Here is an 8,790-nt window from a genome sequence, read left to right as displayed (position 1 = left end):
TGTCCTAAGTGGAAAGGTAAAGAACAGAAATGAATTTTTTAAAAAAAAATAAATAAGTACAATGAATCTTTAACAACAAGAACCTCCAATTTTGATAGCTATGCTTCCTCTCCACATATATCAATATAAAAAATCATTTAAGTTATTTGAAGTTTAACACAAAATGATAAAGCATCATACTGATGGAAATTGAAACCTAAATTATGAGCTGTTCTGAAACATACAATAAATTCCTTGGGATGAGAAGACTTCTAGAAGCACAAGCAAGGAGCAGTGGTAAAATCCATTTTTCTTCTGACTTCTCAGGCACATTAGGCTAATTCCAGAAATAAATTCAGTCAGTTGGCAAGTTAACCTCTCATTCTTGTCACAGAAGTCATCTGCAGCCTGGAGTTTAACTGTTTTCTTTCTTCTTGGTCTTGGTCCTTTATGTAGTAGCCCTGTATTTATGGTGCCACTTGGGAAATTTATCTATGATAAGAATCTACCTCTGAAGAGCATTTATTTTACAAAAGCTTGAATGAGGGAATCATATATTACATAACATCTCTTTAATTCTTTTAACATGGATTCTTTTTTTCTGCTGTGGAGTACACTAAGTCACTCATTTGATGGTTTTGTGTTTTCAGTCTTATTTGCTCAGGACTCATTTTATTTGGGCTTTGGAAATGATTGAATCAAGTTGGATGAAAATTTACTTTTCATCCATTTAATTCTAACCTTTGTTGCAAGCTCAATTTTTAGAATCTAGTTCAATGGGCTGAAAGAAAAACATCTTGCAATAGAGAGTTTATTTCTTGTGTGATCAGAAATGCTAATAGTAAATATGAACATATTTGCTTTAAAAATTTAGATTTGAAATACATTTTGCTTAGACTTTCAGAAGTTTTTAGAAGAACAACTATCTTAAATACCAAAAATATACTAGGCATATATACGCATTTATAAATGTTGTTGATAAATACTATTTTGTGACAGAACTAGATGATTGGATGCATTATTCAATATAAAAAATTTTATGTCTTATATACTGCAGTGAAGCTACAACTTATTTGAAACACAATCTGATACTTAACCTTTAGCAAATTATTGAATAACCATGACCAACATAGATTGGTTAATACAGGTTTTAATAGCTAAAAGCAATGACAGGTCACATTCATGTGGAATTTACTGTGGGTCCTACTTCATTCTAAGAACCTGACTTATTTAAATAGCTTAATCTTCCAACAATTCTAAATACAGCATGGTTGAGCAATTTGTTCAAGATTATACATGCAGGGATAATCACTCAGTGGTTCCTTCCTTGGACATGTAAATAAAATTTGTATGCCTTTTACAAAAAAAAAAAAAAAAAAAAAATCTGCAGGTGTTAGGTGGTAAAGCTGGGATACATTTCCTGCTGTGTCCAGAACTCAACAACTATAAGAATATATGCTTTGATTAAATTTCCTATTCAACAATATATTGTGCACCTATAGCCTGAGGTTAATGAAGTTATTGAATGCCTATTTTAAATAAAATACTGGTTAGAACATTATGTTCATGCACACCTAATTAAAGCAAACTCTCATGAAAATATCCACTGAAAAACAAAATTACTTTTTTTCCTTTCCATTAGCTAAAATATGCATTTTTGCTCTATCATTTCCATTATTTCTTTCACCCTACTGTGTTCATCAAATATTAGCTATAAAAGCTTTTTTATGGTAGTTGATTTAAATTATAAAACTAACTTTTTGAGTCTGTTGGTAGGAGCTTGGAAGGGCCTTGATAATTCAGTTGCACAAGGATTAGTGTGCAGTAATACCAACCTTCAGAGCGAGCTCAGCACTTAAACTAGATTTTCCAGCATGGGTTGGGTGCAGAACAGTTTTTGATTTTGCTACAGATATCTGTTTCTCAACTTTCTATGGACTCTCCAGAAGAAATCCAAACATTATTATTTTTTGATGGTTCATATCCACACTTTGACTTCAGTTCTAATCTAAATAGATATTATTTTTTATTTATGTAAGTGATGTAGAATCATTGCAGAAGAGTTAAAAATGTAGAGAAGAAAACAGAACCACTAAAATACAAATCAAGAGTTAATAGTTGTTTTCATTTTGTGTAATTTTTTGTGTTTAAAAAATATACATTATATGCATATATATGTCATATACTTTTTTCTTATTTTATATACCTCATAAACAGTTTAGTATCTTCATTTTTCATTCAGCAGTTTATCATAAAAATCTACCTTTAATTGAAAATATATAGAGTTATATAATATCCCTTCTTATGTTTTGACAATTTTTAATACTTAGAAGCATTCCTATATTTAGCCCTCATAAATAATTGCGGTGAACATCATAGAACACAAATTTTGTAAAAACTTTAAAAACTATATGCTTACTTTTTAGCCTGAATAACTAGAGTGGGAAGTGCCAGATACAAATGTGTAAGCATTTTAAATGTTTTTGCATGCTAATATCAAATGAGTATTTCTACTGGCAGTTTCAGAGTGCCCATCTCAAGTCACTCTTGCAGTTATTGAAGCTTTTTTCAGTTGTCATTATTTGATGTTTGAAAGTGACATACTACTTTAGCGATTGTCTGTCTCTGAGGACTAAAGAGGCTGAATATTTTTACATATTAATATTTCTTTTCCTGTGAATTGCTTGCTTTCTGGTTTATATTTGTTATTTGCAACCCAAAAATGATCACTAATAAATAAACCATAAACACATGTCTCTTAGAAGTTTAAGACATCACTGGAATTCATCCAACTCTCTAGCATGTTGTCAAAATAACCTAAGCTCGAAGTGTATTCCCCATTTACTAAAAGGACTATCACAGGAAAGATATGTTTTATATATTTATTTGTCATTAGTAGCATTAGGTTTCTGCTGACATGTTTCATCAGATGTGAGATGACTGGCCATGGTGAAAGGTATGTGTGAGGGTGTGGGTGCGTATATATGGGTATGTGTGGTGGGTAGAGAATGAACCTCATTAGGGTTCAGGATTTTGGGTTTCTTAACAGCTTCCTTTAACACAAATATTTCCAGCAGGAGTATGCATTTCAGTACATTAACACAATGATTACTACACTAATGCAGCTCCATCTTAGCTTTCCTCATTCCTTTTTGCAGTTTTAGAACAGGCATAATGACATTAGGTGGTGGTAATCATTTGGAGAGAAGAGAAAGAAAAGTGTTGTGTTCATGTGTGTTTTACCCAATCACCAAAATTTCTGATCATGTGATGTGTGCCAAGTGAAATATTAAGTGCTAATGTGTGAATGCATATGTGGGTCTTTATGTATGTGTTTGTTTATGTGAACTATCGGTTTAGATTTGGGGTGATATATACAATAAGACAATGATTCCGGAAGTCATTTAACACAGGTAGCACCAAATCAGCCTTTAAGAAGGAAGTTGAATGAATTTGAAATTACGCAACAGAGAGAAGTTGCAAGGAAGAAGATAAAATTTAAATGGCTCTGATAAATACATTTAATTGGAAATGTCTAATAGAAAGGAGAGATGTCTTAGGTAAATCAGGCCTGAAGGTCTAATTTGGGAATCCTTAGTTTGGAGGCAATAGTTAAAGCCATACGGCTGAATGACCCTTGTAAAGAGTACTGTGGAGACGGACAGGCAGCTGAAGATGGAGCAATAATGGTAGAAATATGAGGGAGGTGGAGTGAAAGCAAAAGGGAGAGAGAGGCAGGGGGAGGGGTGAGGAGGAAGGCAGGGGGAGAGAGAGATTAGAAATGTAGATGCTTTCCAAAAATAGTACAGGTATATGACAGCTAAGATAAGAAGGCATTTCAATGAGGTAGTTGTAGTTCATATTATAAAATAAAAATCAAAGGTACCACCCACACCCCCCTCGTGGACTGAAGAAAGTGTGACTATTGGCGGCTGAGTAAAGGGATAAAAAACTCAATTTCACGTCATTTAATATTTAAATAAGATGATTAACCTACCACTGGCCCCGCATAATTATATTTAAGATGTTTAAATAGAGAAATATGGAGTCCAATTAATCTGTTTCTTTAACTCCCATCGATTGTTGCAGTGACATCTATTAGGGCTATTTTTCTTTAAGAAAAACCGTAAGAAATCCTGGCTTTAATAATCAAAGTTATGGGTGGTATCTTTGATTAGTGTTCATTATTTAGGGTCAGATAATAAAATGCTTGATTTAATGACTTTATTTGTTGGTGTGACCTGAAATGTTATGTTACTGGAGATAAAAACAGGTTTTAGCAGTTCCTCTGATGATGGGCTTTATTTCGAAAAAGAAATCCCTTCAATTAATTTACATAGAAATGATTTAACAGTGTAATCCCTCCATTTTCATTAACATTACAATTTTTTAGGCCCTTCATCAATACATTGTTTTGTGGGAAGAATTAAATTTTGCTCCCTTGTCTCTTTCATTACACGAAGTTTGTTTTCATTTGTTTGTGTTGTGGTCTTAATTGGAAATTTAATATGTTTTACTCTTGAAAACAAGCAGACACCAATCTTTTCTTCTACACAGAATTGTTCCAGAGAAGTAATGTCACTCCTTAGAGATACAAATTCAGAAGAAAATTGGCATGAATGAATGGAAATTGCTGCATTCAGAATTGGGAAAGCTAGATTCAGTTTATTCTTTACTATACAAATATTTACATAAGTTCTTTTCATAATATTCTGATGAATTTCATAATTAATATTAGTAGTTGTTTTGAGTCACAATCAGGATTTCAACTAGCTACATCTCAGTTTTTTTTATTGCTATATGATAGTTGTATATATTTTCGGGGGGCACATATGATATTTTGATACATATACACAATGTGTAATGATCAAATCAGGGTGGGGATATTCATTACCTCAAATATTTATCTTTTCTTTATGTTGGAATCATTGCCATTCTCTTCTACTTGTTTTGAAATATACAATACATTACTTTAACTTCCCTACTCTACTATTGAATACTAGAACTGATCCCCTCTAACTGTATTTTCATACCCCTTCACCAATTTCTCTTCATTCCTCCTTCCCCTTTTGCTTCTCAGCCTCTAGTAATCACCATTCTATTCTCTATCTCTATGAAGTCTATTTTAGCTCCCACATACGAGTAAGAATATGTGACATTTGTTTTACTGTGCCTGGTTTATTTCACTTACTATAATGACCTCCAGTTCCATCAATGTTGCTGGAAATGACAAGATTTAATTCCTCTTATGGCTGAATAATATTCCATTGTGTATATATCCAACATTTCCTTATACATTCATCCATTGACAGTCACTGAATCTCGGTTTTTTCATCTGTAAAGTTATGTGACTAAATCCCACCCTATGATTTTAAAGGGTTCGGAAAGGCATGACCAATATTTAAGATATAGAAAGTTCACTCTTTAAAAAAAAATTATAAGCAATTCTTACTTATGTCTTTATTTGTTTTATGCTCAAAAGATAGATAAAGTGCTCCTGAGAATTAAGAGGCACAGTGCCAGAAACTGTGAAGCTTTGCAAAAGAAACATTAAGGAAATTAAAAAGAAATCATGATTTACTCTTAAAGTGAAATAAAATTGCCAATATAAGTTTACATCTGCATTTTAAATTACAATATTTACTTAGACACTTCTCTGTATAAGGGCCATAAAGAAACTTATTTTGGAAATAAACTACAATAAAACCACAATAATCTAGACCTCATTTAATCAGAATTTGGGATAACATGGATAAGTTTGGACTTGTCTTTTCCCATTATTTGTAAAGAAGGTATTTGTTAAGCAAACTTAACAGTGCCACAAAACTTTAATGTCTCCAAGTACTTTCATGCACACTAAGGGTACAAGTTTACATGGAAAACCTGTGTCCAAATTCAGCTGGCCTCTGGACTTAAAGATCTATTGAAAGAAGAGAGATTGCAACACACTACAGGAGCAAGGGTCCCACTTAGAAATAGTCATTGTTAAATGATTCTCCATCAGTTATATGGCATATAGTGAGATATTATCCATTTGATGAAAAAGAATATAGGTTTACAGAATATGTGCATCTGCTTGTACCTAAAATGTAATTCACAGAGAGCACGGGCTGAACTTATCAACTGTGTAGGTAGCACATAGTAGGTTGTTGGGGCTCAGAAAACAAAATCCCAAAGTGAAAGCCTCAGAAGTGGCCTCAGAAGCTCTTTCTCTCTGACCTTCCCCAGCCCTACTGTCCCTGGCCTCTCATTCTGCCCCATGGCAAGTCACAGAAACGAGAATACCTCTTCCGTCAGGTGAGTCGTAGAAACCAGAACCCCTTTTTCCCAAAGCCAGCCAAAAAAACTAAAAACATTATTCTCACCTTCCCCTGCCTTTCTGTGCAGGAGCTGGCCAAAAAGAGATTCTCTGTTCTACCTTGTTTGATAGTAGTCATAAGACCCCCATTCCAGAGAAAGGCTGCCCCATATCCAGAAAGAAGGAATGCTTCAGAGAAAGGACAGGAAGAATCTGAACAGACAAACTTTTCTGGGTTTCCTCACTCAGTCTACTGACATAAGATTATACTCTTTTCGTCCAAGCACATTGCTACATGGCTCTCTATACCTCATTGAACCTAAGCATAAAAATTGACTGATAGTCCAGGCACAGTGACTCACGTCTATAGTCCCAGCCCTTTGGGAGGTCAAGGCGGGAGGATCACTTGAAGCCAGAAGTTTGCGACCAGACTGGCCAATATGGTGATACCTCATCTCTACTAAAAATAAAAAAAAAATTAGCCAGGCATGGTGGTGCATGCCTGTAGTCCCAGGTACTCGGGAGGCTGAGGCAGGAGAATCACTTGAACCCAGGAGGCGGAGGGTGCAGTGAGCTGGGATCATGCCACTGCACTCCAGCCTGGGTGACAGAGTGAGACTCTGTCTCAAAAAAAAGAAAAAAGAGAAAAACATTTTTGTTTTTTTTTTGGTTGATAGTTTTCCCTGGGTCATTTGGTCTTCATCCTGAAAGCTCCCATGTCACGAAAAACTATGATTAAATAAATTCGTTGTGCTTTTCTCTTGTTAACCTGTCTTTTGTTACAGGAGTGTCAGCTGTGACCCTTATAATGGGTAAGACTTTCTTTTCACCCACTACAAGGTGCTCAGTAAATATTTTTATGAATAAATCCCTTGCCTTATGTAATTCCCCTTAACTCTAATCTATTAATGCTTATTGAGGACTTGATTAGCACCAGATACCCTCAGTCCTGTATGAAGGACTTGTGTATCTATACATTTCTAGTTCATTTGTGTGAGAGTAAGATGAAAAACACAGGTAAATAGAGGCTTAGATTTTCCTCAGAATGGATCAGGAAAACTATTTTCCTTAATTTTTTTTCTGATTGAAAGGCTTTGAATAACGCATTAGTTCTGTGCAATTTGCTTCTTAGGGTAATTTTAATTAGAAGGTAAGTTTGCCCTGTCCATCAGATCAACAGTATTTTTAAATAGCTAATTATATATTTACTAGTTCATAATTAAGATTGGGAAATCTGCCTATATGTCTTAATTCAGAGAAATACTAAATTAAATACATCCCTCAATGCCTAATTTGTTAGAATACTTCTAAAGAAATAGCAATTAGCTAGGACTGAAAAGTAAATTTTAAAGTTATTTTATAAAAGACATTTGCAATAGTAATACAGAATTGCGGTCTTCAGAATGGAAACATGAAGTAAGAAAGAATGTTCTAGAAAGAGTTTGAGAGAGAGAAGGATGGTGAATTTATAGCCCAAATTATCCTATACTCCACATTTACCTTCCTCTAATAGTCTTCTGTTTGGTGGCCCAAACAAGGAATCTGATGTCTGATGATACTATTATGACAGACAAATTTGCTGGTGGAAATAATTATTTAACCCTGAATGGCTACAGAAGGAAAGAAATATTCTAAAATGTCAAGTATCAACATATCAAACTGTAATAGTGACACCCCAAATTGACACCCTTCTTTCTAAGGAAAGACTTTTTCACACTGGTTTCTCCATACTTTTACTTGTAATCTTGTTGGTAACTTACATTATACTACTAAAATAAAGAGTGTGATAAACCTTTGTAAAAGTTAATTTGTACCCTGGTGTGCAGACTGGAGGCAAGAAATGGGGGTTAGCTAACATTTGAAGTACTCTAATTGGGACTATTCCCACCAGGACGGTTGCTCAGAAGCTCTCACTCTAGAGACAGTGTTACTATAAGACCTCCGGCTATTCTATTTTACTTCTCATTAATACTAGAGGTTTGGTTATTTAGCACAATGAATATTAGGCATGAATTTTTATGGTGAGATAGGGTTCAAGATACATGGATTACTGCAAAATAATATAAGGCTATTTTCAGTCTTGAACAAACTGGGCTCAGTAATCTAGTGATCCCAAGAACCTACATCTTTCAAAATATTGCCCTGGATTTAGGATTTTATACCAGTCCTTTGCTTAAATATTTATCAGAGGATTCTGTTAGCTGGTTCTGACTAGAAATAAATTAAGCCATGCCTTAAGTGAAACTTAAGTGCAAGGTGCAGTTAGAGGGGCCTAAAGGGACAGAAATTGAAGATCTCATCTGCTTATAGGTACTATGGCTGTTTCCATGCCAGCATTCCTATAAATATTTGTTGGTGAGGCTGATTTTGGTTTGCAATTTGCTTTCAAATTATAACACACTCTATAAGATTACAGAAGACAGGACATACAGTTTTGTCTTCCTAAGCTGTTGGAATTCTCTTGACTAACTACCAAAGATGGCTACAGTTGATCAAATAGTGTTAGACAATCT

The sequence above is a fragment of the Piliocolobus tephrosceles genome, chromosome 14 (genome assembly GCF_002776525.5).
Source record: "Piliocolobus tephrosceles isolate RC106 chromosome 14, ASM277652v3, whole genome shotgun sequence".
Lineage (NCBI taxonomy): Eukaryota > Metazoa > Chordata > Mammalia > Primates > Cercopithecidae > Piliocolobus > Piliocolobus tephrosceles.
The sequence above is the reverse complement of the archived record's forward strand: the minus strand, read 5'-3'. Positions refer to the sequence as shown.